This window comes from Saimiri boliviensis, chromosome X (genome assembly GCF_048565385.1).
Source record: "Saimiri boliviensis isolate mSaiBol1 chromosome X, mSaiBol1.pri, whole genome shotgun sequence".
NCBI classification, from domain to species: domain Eukaryota; kingdom Metazoa; phylum Chordata; class Mammalia; order Primates; family Cebidae; genus Saimiri; species Saimiri boliviensis.
Genome location: NC_133470.1, coordinates 69895807 through 69908202, shown reverse-complemented (window position 1 = coordinate 69908202; position 12396 = coordinate 69895807).

Below are 12396 nucleotides of genomic sequence, written 5' to 3'. Positions count from 1 at the left end.
CCAGTGGCCAATACAGTACTTTTAAACAAACAGTGGACATAGATACCATGGGCATAGATTCCATGACCCTTGTTTATCTGCCCACTGTAAATCCAGATAATATCTATCTATATCAATCACTCCCAAGTGTCAATTTTCATCTAAGTGCTAAAAGATCTATGTCACAGTAAAATGAGAAAAATGTGAACCATGAAGGGAGTAATAGTATAACGGTAAATGGATATTTTCATTGAGATTATGTCTATATAGCATTTTTTGGTGTTAAATAACCTTTTTTGTATCAAGTCACAGTATCAGCAGGTAGCATTAAAATGTAATTATTTGGCAGAATGAAAAGGTAGCAGCTCTGTGTTTTTCTAATAATCTTGTGCTGAAGTTGGACCGGTCTGTAAAATTTCTACATCTGGGAATTACTTTTCTTCATAATTCTAAAGCAATTTATCAACTGTTAGAATTCCTAAAGTGGTGATAGTGGGTGGGTATGGGATGCTGAGTGGTAGAGTGGGCTGAAGAACTAGAGAAAGAGAGATTAGATAAACTTCCAAAATAGTCAACTGATTGAACTTGTGCCTCAGAAATGACTTTGGCTTCCCAGCCACTAAAAGGCTCCTAAAGTGTTTGTCTTTGGACTTATCCATGAAAGACAGGTGCAATTGTCATGCCTTTCTTGTACCGTGCATTCCAAAAGCTTGAATGTGCTTGGACATTTTCTCCTTGAAAAGAAAAATAATCTGTCAAAACATAAGGTGGAAGACAGTAAGGAAAACAAAATCTGTGAGGAGAAGGGAGAGGCAGGGATCTTCTTTATCTCTGTTCAAAGAGAATTGAGGGAAGAGTTCATTCGGCTTTGACAAAATTGAAATAATCTTTTCTATGTTCTTGGGATTCAGACCCTTAAAATAACCCATCATTTTAATAGGAACTTTACTAGACTAGTAAATAGCTATTGTTGGTGACTCACAGCTTCTGCTGAATTAGAAGTTGGAGAGAGTGCTGGTTTACAACCTGAGGTGGATCACTGCAGGCTCGCTCACCCCTCTTAGAAAATTCACCTTTGGGTAGCTTTCCAGCGGGCACTGCGTGGGACAGAGTGAGAGGAAACATGATGAAGATAGAGCCCACAGGGATGGTCCACGCCATACGTCTGCTGTGAATTTCATGCTAGGCCTACCCATACAATTGTTTGTTTTTGACAACCAATCTGGGTATTTACCTTCTTATGGATAGGTGCTAAGCACTTGCCTGCAGTAAATAGGGACAGGTAGGTACAGAGGCAGAATAGCTAGCCCTTTATAGAAGTATGTTTTCAGATGTGGCAGAAAATAACCAATGACAGAAAAATATGTATACATACATATGTGTACACATGCCATGCACACACATATATATTTTTTATTCCTTTAATATCATCTTAAGGCTTTTTGGGTTTTTTTTCTGTTTTTGTTTTTGCCAGAGCCCCGTAACTTCATACTGAAATATTAGCCTTTGACTACAAACCTCTTATAGGAAATAAATCACATTTATACTAAAAGGTAAATGACTAACAGCAGACTCCTTCCTCAAAATAGCTTTCTGGTACGCCAAAGCTACTGACACACTAAAAAGAGAAAGGATTTAGTCTCAGAGGAAGAGAAAAAGTAAAGGAGGGGCTGATAAAGTTGTAGTAGGCAATCTCTAGCTATTTGACAAGGGCCAGCCTAGTGATGAAAATGTGATTTAGTATTATCTGATGGTAAAAAGAATCTGGCTAATAAACAAAGAATATCATGACATATAAAAATGAGCTGACTTCAACTTATTATTAGCAATCCTGTAATCTAAAATGATGTTATTTATTTGTCTATCTTCTTACCACCTGGTCCCAGAAATAATTTGTCAGGAATAAGGATTCAGATCCACTTCACATTGGTATTACCCCTCAGAGTTTACAAAGTTTTTTTTTTTTTTTTTTTTTTTTTTTTTACAATTTATTCTCTCATTTAAAATGATTGATAATGCCGCACTACCAAAAAATAAATGGAATTTTCTTGAAAAATAACCAAGTAAAATGAATATTTTCTTTGAGACTATCTCTTAATCAAGCAGTTTGTACAGTGTCCTTTCCTCTGAAATACTTAGATGCTTTCTGAACTCTTGTCTGTGGTTTTAACCTGCAATCATAGACAATAAACCTGTTATTAAACTCGCTTGCAGCTAATATCAATTTATCCTCAAGCATCAGATGCCAGATGTTTATGGTGAGAAGAAAATTAATGGCCTAAATAATGAATCAATTGAGGAGCAGTGGCCATAATCCATCTGCTCTTTAAGCCAAGGCCCTGAGTCAGGCTGGCTTCTGGCTACACTGAATATTAATTAGTTGAAGAGTTAAACGGAAGACTCAAAACCATTGTTGTAAGATGCCTCTGGCCGCCCCCCAAGCTACTCTTCTATAGGCTGGGCTTTGTACAAGGAATGAATAGGCAAACAAAAAGCAGGGGACAAGGAGAGAGCTGTATAGGACTGGTAATTTGGATTGACTAATCCTTATGTGTCCAAGGAGAGAATGACTAAATACAGACAATCAGAGTCCAAGCCAAGCCTACTCTGTTTCGATGAAATCATATACCCTAAACACATAATCAGTTTTGAGGATAGTTGAATTATTTAATTTTTGAGTTTTGTACTGGTTGACATCGTTTTCCTGATTCTTCAGCATTCCCTCCAAATCAAAACTGATATTTTACATTGTGGTTTGATGGGTTTTGTGAGGAATCAGTTTGTATCAAATAAATTTCTTTTATACACAAAAATCATCTGGTGATGTGAGGCTTCAACCTATATGTCTTCTTGCTTTTTATTTCCATTTCTTCTGAATTCTTGAAAGGCAAGCTGTAGGGGGGAACAATGAATAACCTAATCAACCACCTTTTTGGATGATGATATGTGAACTGATGTTTTCCCTTTAAAATCCCAGAACTAACTTATTTCATGGGCTTTCAAGATGACAAAAAGTGGCTTTGATACTTCTATTTACACCTTCAGGCTAGATAGATGATGGAAAGTAGCTAGCTAGCTAGGTAGCTAGATATAAATATATACAGAAAGCAGAATCTGTATAAATTGATCTGAACTTCTGTTTCTTCAGCTTTCCTAAAATTTCTGGAGACTGATTGGAATGGTGGTGCTGAGCATACTGGATTTTTTTTTTTTTTTTTTGGTAACTAATGCATTATTTTACCCATTCTTAATTTTGCTCTGCAACTAAGGAGGTAGGAAAGATATAAGAAATTAGAAAAGTTCCAACCAAGAATGATAGAGTAGGCCAAAATGCCAAAAAATAAAAGTTGCTAGAAACTATTTTGCTTTGATGAAGGTATTGGTCCCAAAGTCAGTGATTGAGGGCATTGCCTGGTTACTCTGCCCCAAGCACACCAAACAACAAGCCAAAGGCTTTGATTATTAGGAGAGCTATGTAAGTTAAAATTTGTGTATATTTCATGATTTATTTTCATGAAAATGATCTCCCTCAGGTCACGTCAACAAATAGGTGGGCATATGAATGCTATTCTGTAAGTGACAGCCAAGTTAAGGAGGCTCATATCTTATTTTTTAGGTCAGTGTGTGAGTCATCTCAAGTTAGCAAGACTTTGAGATCCTCTTTTATCTACAAGCTGTTGGCAATCTGTGCTTGTTCAGAGGGATTGTTTTAAACAGGATTGCCAGACTTACATATAAATCAGTCAGCAGCCAGTTATGCCTCTGAAATGTGACTTGTTTTGGGTGGGGCACAAATAACAACTCTGCAACCCATATTTCATCATTTTAAAACTTAATTTCCTCCATTTTCCTATTATCATCTGGAAAGGTTCCTACCTGGTAACCAATAACTCCTATGATCAAGTAGTGAAATAATAGGAATTAATTGAGAAGCGGCTAGAAAGAAGAGAGACATGGATAAGGGAAAAGGGAGGAAGACCCTGTAAGAGACATTTAAACAGGAGGCTAGGCCGGGCTCTGTGACTCACACTTGTAATCCTAGCACTTTGAGAGACCAAGGAGGGCAGATCACCTGAGGTCAGGAGTTCGAGACCAGCCTGGCCAACACAGTGTATAATTCCTTCTCTACCAAAAAATACACACACACACACACACACACACACACACACACACACACACAAATGAGCTGGGCATGGTGTCAGCACCTGTAATCCCAGCTACTCAAGAGGCTGAGGCATGAGAAAATTGCTTGAACCCAGGAGTCGGTGGTTGCAGTGAGCCGAGATCATGCCACTGGACTCCATCCTGGGTGACATAATTAGACACTGTCTAGATAAAATAACAAATAAAATAAATAAATAAATGGGAGGCTAATAGCTTCAAAAAACACTACTTTTTTTTTTTTTTTTTTTTTTTTTTTTACTTTTTAAATTCAGCCTTGCCCTGAAGGAGCATTGTATCTCTCATCTGTACCCTCATCCTCTGCCAAACTCAGAGGAGTAAGGTCCTAGAGGGAGTAGATCCCCTTCTGAGCCTGGTTCAGCATGGCTGGAACACTATTAATAAATCATCGTAGTCTCCTGGGCTGTGTAAAGGAAGTGAGTGTCCTTTGCTCCCTCCTTGTTTCTTGACATTGCACAAAAATTACCTGGCTCCCAGCTGAAATTAAACTACTTCCCTCAACACACTCTACTGCACACCTGTGTGCACGTACATGTGCATTTGCTTAGGGTTTTGAATGCCAGGGAGTCTTGGGAAACTTTCTGGGAGAAACTGGACCACATTCCCTTGTCTGAAGTAGTGTTCCTAAAATAAATCCACTCTATCCTCTACCTAAAGGTGCAGGAATGGGGAGCCACCACTATCTATACACAAGAGTTTTATCACTGAAAAAAATAAGCACACTCTTTGTCACCAGATTTCACTTATTTTGTTACCGTTAGTGCTTAAAACATTTTTCTATTTAAAAGACTTCTAAAACACCAGAAGCCTTGGTCACTATTTAAATTGGTTGCACTGTTTTTCAGGTTTGCTAATTGAGAGGTCAGAGGAAGGGAAATAATGATACAAAGTTGCTAAGTAGAAAAGCCGGAACTCTGGAAGTTATTTAGAGGTGTATTTATAGTGGAATTCTAAGAGGTGAGCCTAACTTCCTGAGTAGGCTGAGACTAACATTGTGGTTGGTACCGGTGGCTGCTCAATCAGGGACTGGCACTGGCACCTGAGACTGGCATCGTGGTGCTCAATCAGGGCAGCTCTGCAATCTAAGCTTATTGTGACCATTTCCTTACGAAATAAAAAGCTGTTTATTTTGAAATGTCAGTGTGCCATTTTATTAGAGAAATATAGTGCATCATTTTTTGATGGTCGGGTGATGGAATAGCTAGAGAGTCTGTTTTGATCACAATCACCTTCATCTCAGATATTATAATTGAGACTTTACTTTGAATCTGGAGATGTTTTTATTTAGGTTATAAAATGAAACTCAAAAATGGCAACAACGGACTGAATGATTTTGCTTTCTTGAAATCCACTCAAAAGAATTAAAGTGAAATGTTCTACCAAAGCTGCTTTCAATCTTCTTATTTTGCATGTATTGTATGTATTATTCTAAGAAAGATAATAAATGTGTTGCCTTTATTGTTTGTATTATCCTAAGAAAAATTATGACAAATTTGCTTATGTTTGAGCCTAAGAAAGGAAACAAAACAAAACCTGCTTCATCTAAAGGGGCTTTTTTGTTGTTGTTGAGTGACTTCTGTGTTCATTCTTTACATGCATTTCACACTTTCAAAAACCCAATTAGTGTATTTTTCCCTTTTTAATCGTTTGTGCAAATTATCTTTTTAATACTAACTTTAATGCTTTTGGTGAGAGACTTTTTGATCTGCATCCCCATCTTGGCCCTTCAGATAGTCTCTCATTTGAATTTTAATGCATTATTCTCAATCATTTTGGTTTTTAAAGTGAACAAGTTTCATTTACTCAATTTATGCTGTGGATTTATTTTTGAGTTTTTTATTGGGTTGTTATCTGATAAATCGGTCATGAACCTGTAAGCTGCCATCTTCCAGTTTTCTCTTCTGTACCATGAGAAACAAGCAGATGAGAACACAGTGCTCATCTGGATTTCTCAATCACTCTGACTTGATGGCCCTTATTCAGAAATCACATTTTCCTGTAGAATTTCTCTGTATTTCGGTAAACTTTAATGATTGAGTGATCTGATTATTAAAAGGCAGGATGTGAGTTTAATCAGAAACTATTTTAAAAATAAACACCAGTTAAACTGGCATCTTTTGGATCAAATGTGTAAGCACGTTTTTCTCTTGATCGGGTATATAATTTACCAGCATGTTTTTCCTTTGCAAAAATCACAGTGGAGTATAAATTTATGGTAAAAGAAATGTGAGAAAGAATTCTAGTCCTAGTAGCTCATTTTCATCTTTGTACTGCTTTTTTTTCTTTTCCACAGGATTTTGCTTATTTGAAATGCATTGTAAATTTAAATACTGTTGCAGAAACTAAAATTTTTTGGTACTAATAACAAAAATTAAAATGGGATTATAAATAGAAAACAAACTAAGCACAATTGTGTTAGGGGAACATACTCAAGCAAACCTCACAGAAGTCTATTTTCAAAGATTATGTAATTAGATTTTCCACTTTTTAATCGCACCCCTGCTTCAGGTATTCTTGAATATAAGTTAGCCTCCTGTTATATTCTGAATCTAACTAGCCTAGGAAATAAAAAGAAAAACAAAGGTGCTTACAGACATACATTAACTATTTCAGACCTCAAGATCATCAAAAGGGCACTAAGGAGCCCTTTTGATTTTACTCTTCCCTCTCTCCTCTTCAAAAGACCAGAGGTTTTTTTCTCACAAAAGAGTGCTATTCTCTTTCCTCTAGGCACCGCTTCTCAGATGTTTCAACCGCTGCCTTTGTTTCCCTGTGAGTTGGTTATTATTGAACAGAACATAATGAAGCTAGAATTTCTATGTCTACTTCCTTCTGAGGGGGCCTAATCACTTGCCCCACCTCACAGTGAATATCCCTGTGAGAGAAGTATGGTTGCATTCAGTCCGCTGACAGAGAAAGGGAGGCATAGAGAAGTAGCTAGTGATGGGGCTCAGAATATGACCTTAGGCTTCTAATCCCTTAGCCTGGGCCCTTTTGTTAAATTACATTGCCAAGTTACAACATTTCTGGAATTTATTTTCCCTTCTTCTAAATGTAAGGTTTCCTGCTAAAACTAAAACTCATCGCCAGCCTTAGGCATTTATGGAGACATTGAGTTTTCACACTGCTGATGTCAGTGACAATATTTCCCCAGTCTTTCAACGTTAACAACTTCAGAAACAGTTTCGTTCAGCCTTGTCTGTGGCCATCCAGCACCTCCTCCTTCTCTGCTCTAGTCCCACTCCACAGCAGTACCAAGCACTGAAATTGGTTATTTTTCTTTCCCAGTGTTTGTCCGCTCACACTACCATTGTAATTCTGGCGCATTTCACTGCAGTTGCCTCCGAAATTGCTCTTTGCTTCCAGACTCCCTCCTGTTCTAATGCAGTACTACAAACAGGGCAAGAAATTGCATCTTTCCGAAGCACCATTTTGATCATATCCCTTGTTTAAAAACTTTACATCCTATTTACCTACAAGATAAAATTCAAACTTCTCATCAGCTTTTCAGTGTTTTCTTACAACACTGAAACTACAACACAACCACTCATCACGTGTAACTACTTATTGTAGTTTTGTAAAAACATTTAGTAGCGTTTTTTGGTTCCTCGGTGTTAGAGACTATGCTGTCGTCAACTTTGTCTTTCGTACAGCACCTAACGTACTGACATGTACATCGGAGATATTCAAGAAGTATTTTAGAAAAAATAAACGGAAGAACAACTAAAATTTGCATTTCTACTTAATATCCATCTGCCTCACTATTCTCAAAATTGTGAATTAAGATGGTTAATTTTTAAAGGTTAAATTAGTGCATGATAATGAAAGAAAATTAATATATGGTAATACTAGATTTGCAATTATAAAATCACTTTCGCTCTTCGCACTAAATATTGTAGAACACGCATGAAGTTCAGATAAGTACCAAATTCAAAGACGTACATAGATGTGCTCAGTGTTAACATTTTGGTGTCTAACATTCTAAATGTTCTTTTCCTTCTGATAGCAGGCAGTAACTTTGAGAGGAAAAGGCTCAGAAGTTTCTCTTTTATTTTAAGTGCAAGAAACTCTCCCTTTATAAATTTGCTGTTTGGTTATACTTTTTAGTAGAGTGAAGGGTCTCTGTGTTTGCAACTAGAAATAAAGTGAATATATTTTCTTATCTTTACATATAAATCCATCCACTATTCTTTGTGTCACTAAAATAAATTAGATCTTCAGAGGAGAAAAGGCAGAAAATTGTATTTTCTCTACTTCTCATGAAAAAGGTATATAAATATAAATTTTTTTCTCCACTTTAGCTCCCCTAAGGAAGAGAAAAATAACATTAAATTTCATTTAAAGATTGGCTTTGGCAGGTTTCTCAGGGTTGCTTCGAATGGACAGTAGCATTTTAATGTATTATGTTGTTATTCCCTTTCTTAAAAGAAAGAAGTTAAATTTTCCATGTGGATGGAGTTGCAGCTCTTATTGAACTCAAATAAGGATAATTTTATGTTTCAATTATTTCTTTAATATTGCTGTGGTTCAACTTTCTTCTTTGACTTTGTCTCTTTGAGTCACAAATCAGCACAGTATTTTGTTATCTCAAGCAAGTAGGAACGTTTTCACTCCTAAGCAATGCTGCAGCATAACTGTCAGACAACTGCCATACAAGGAAAAAGACACTGGGCTTGGAAATAAGTCGTTCTTCTGCCATAAGACATTTGAAAATATTTCTTTATTTTTGCTTTTCTCCTGTTTTAGATATAGATATATCACAACTTTATTCTCATCCAGAGTTCCAAAATAAAAAAATTAGTATTAATTTACCCTGTTTAATAAGTATCCTCTTATTTGTCTCAGATTGAACTTCACATTAGTGTTACGTATCTTTGAGACTATAAAAAATAATTTTCATGGTAAAATAAGCAGTAATGCAGATCAATGACATAGCTATAATTCCATAGTTATTGCTGCCACAGGTAAAGAAAAAAAGAATACCATGGTTTGCAATATTTTCATATCCCCTACTACCAAATTATAAGTTTGTCTTTAGTGAGGAGGTACACGTTGTGGTTACTGACAACTGTTAAAATATACTTCCTTTTTTCAAATACTTTGAATCACATATGGGACATAAAAGGCAAGCCTTTTCTCAGTGCAACGGTATAAAGGCTCATTTGCAAATTGTGTGTGTTGGGGAGTTCTGCCCTTCGAAATTCAAGGCTGTTTTTTTTCACGTGAATAATAAGGAAAATAATATTACTATAAAAGGAGGCAGAGGATTAATAGAAAGACTTAGTGTTAAGAGTTTAATTGTAAAAGGAGACTAATTCTTTTCATATACTAGACAATTGTATTAAATATTATTTTAAAGAAATCTTCTCTTTTTTAATATGAAATTAGGCTTAGATGATATTATATTGAGATATGTGTTTCAAGTGTAATGTTTAAATGTTCCATGCTCAGTGAAGCTTTTTCTCTAAAATCCCACATTACAACAACAATTAAAAATTGAATTTATGTCCTGTCACCTACTAGCCCTCCCTGAAATTTTTGTTGAAACATTACAAAATAAAACTTAACGATTTACTCAGATTTGTATTTAAACAAAATCAAGAGGAACTGAGAAAATGTTCTTACAATCTGGACACCCTGAACCACAATCTGTAAAGGAGTGGGAAGAAACACATACATTAAAACGCATGTTATACAAGCATATTCAAACTTGATGAACACACATATGGGTGACAGAATAAATTCTTTCTTCCTGTAGTCTAACTCTAAAACCTTTTAAAAACTGAACTTTGGGTGCAATCATGAGTCTGGTTCCTTCACTGAGGATGAACTTGTTGGCCTATAACCATAATAAATAATGGTATGAGGCCAATTTTGGAAGGTCTTTGAGATAGAGACCAAATGCTAAAGTTCCTTTTCCTGATATTTTAATATAAAGGGTATAGGTTTCAGATTCCTATTCTCATGGAAAATAGCATACACGCTGTGGGAAGGAAGCTTTGAAGTTATCAGAAACGTTTTTTAATCTATATGATCTGGAGCAAAGTAGAGCTGTCTGTTTGTATTACTCAGGGTACTTAGCTGCTCTCTTGCCCTTGTGGGTCAAATTTTAGTGTAAATAACTTTATCCTGAAGCAAGTATTTGGATGTGCCCCACGTCTGTCAGTGAAGCATTTGGATCCAATCTAAACACAAGCCTGAAACAGGGTAGCTACAGCACACATGAAACTTACCAAATTCCCCTACATTGAAAGCCTGTTTTTGTTTTGAAATACATATGTGAGGGGAAAAAGCAGACAGTTGACATTTCAGTCTCTGTGTTGTTTTTCTTCTCTTTGATCTGCCAAGTGACCAGAAATAGTCGGGTGTCACTTGTACCCATAGATGAAAGCAAAGGCATTACATAGTAAAACGAAGTGCATGTAAGGATTCTCTCTCTCTCTCTCTATATCTCTCTCTGTCTCTCTCTGTCTCTCTCTGTCTCTCTCTCTCTCTCTCTCTCTCTCTCTCTCTCACACACACACACACACACACACACACGTCCCTGAAATGTGGACCAGTCTTATAGTCTACATGCCTCGCAGCAATATTTGGCAAGGAGATGGCTTAGGGGAAATTAAACAAAACAATTTTAAGAACCTGAAAGTCTAAAAGACTGCTAATTATTTTTATTTTATTGTTTTTGTCAAGTAATTAAGTCGTCTATATGCTACGTTCAGAACCTTTCCCTTATCTTCTCTAGTTAGGTGTGCTCATTGATGTTGTGAAATGTGGTTTTTGGAAATAAGACTTCTGCAGTGTTTGAGAAGCTGATGAACATTTAAAAATCACAGTTCAAAAACCATTTCTAATGGCAATGAGGCCCCACTTGAGAGATAACCAAAACTGCATTTTTAGCATGCAAATGTGTTGTTTTCTGAGAAACAGACGTACAAGTAAATAGAAGCTGATATTCAGGATTTATGTTCCCATATACGTACTCACGAAGTAGCTACTATTTTTTTTAGAGTTAATTTCATCTCCATCTTAAAACCCATGACCCTCGAAAATAGGAATCAGTGTTCCAAGTGATGGCCCTGAGTTGTTGCATTGTCTCAAAAATACTTATTTTAAAAATCAGCTGGCCGGGCGCGGTGGCTCACACCTGTAATCCCAGCATTTTGGGAGGCCATGGCAGGTGGATCATGAGATCAGGAGTTCAAGATCGGCCTGACCAAGATGGTGAAACCCTGTCTCTACTAAAAATGCAAAATTAGCCAGGCATGGTGGCGGGAACCTGTAATCCCAGCTTCTCTGGAGGCTGAGGCAGAGAATTGCTTGAAGCCTGGAGGCAGAGGTTGCAGTGAGCCGAGATCTCGCCACTGCACTCCAGCCTGGGCGCAGAGTTAGACTCCATCTTAAAAAAAAAAAAAAATCAGCTACTATTTATTAATCCTATAGAATGTATATTTGCCAATCTGCTCATCTCCTTCTGTGAATTATGCAATATAATATACCTATAAATAAGTATAAATTACTTGATCAAGTAAGTAACACAGCAATCATTTTACTTAGGAATGTCTGGCTTTAAATCTTAACTCTTAAATATTACTCTATAGTGGTATAGATATCTAATGCATTTTATGATATATGAAGTATATACATTAGGCTAGACATATTAATATGAAGCTGTGATAACACTTGGAAACTTTGAGCATAGTAACTGACACATAGTAAGCATTCTTTAAATGTTAATATCTCACTACTAAATCTCATATTTAAAGACTGATTTTATTTTAAAAGAAAAAATGAAATGAAATGGAAACAGTACCTAACAATACACATGAATGACCATGAATAATTAGTCATCTTTTAAAAAGTGTATATAGTCTGAGGGCAAAAACCATAAATGAATAAAATATTCTATAATGCAGAATTTAAATTAGCAGTTTAAGATAATAAAGTTGTGATAAAGTAGTATGCGTAGCATATTATAGACAACAACATCTCTTTAAAAAATGTATTTTAATGTAGAAAAATTCAAAAGCATTTAGGGGGTAAGTGAAATTTGAAATTATCTTGAGTATAGGTTAGAATCTGCATAAGAAATAGTAGAGAGAGATTCTTGATGGACAGAATTGCATGAACAGAGGAAAGGTGGCTGACTTGTTAAGAACATTAAACTGTGATATCTACATTTTAGAATTTTGTATTATTTGAGTAAACGGATGATCCATTTATAGCTGATTATAGTAA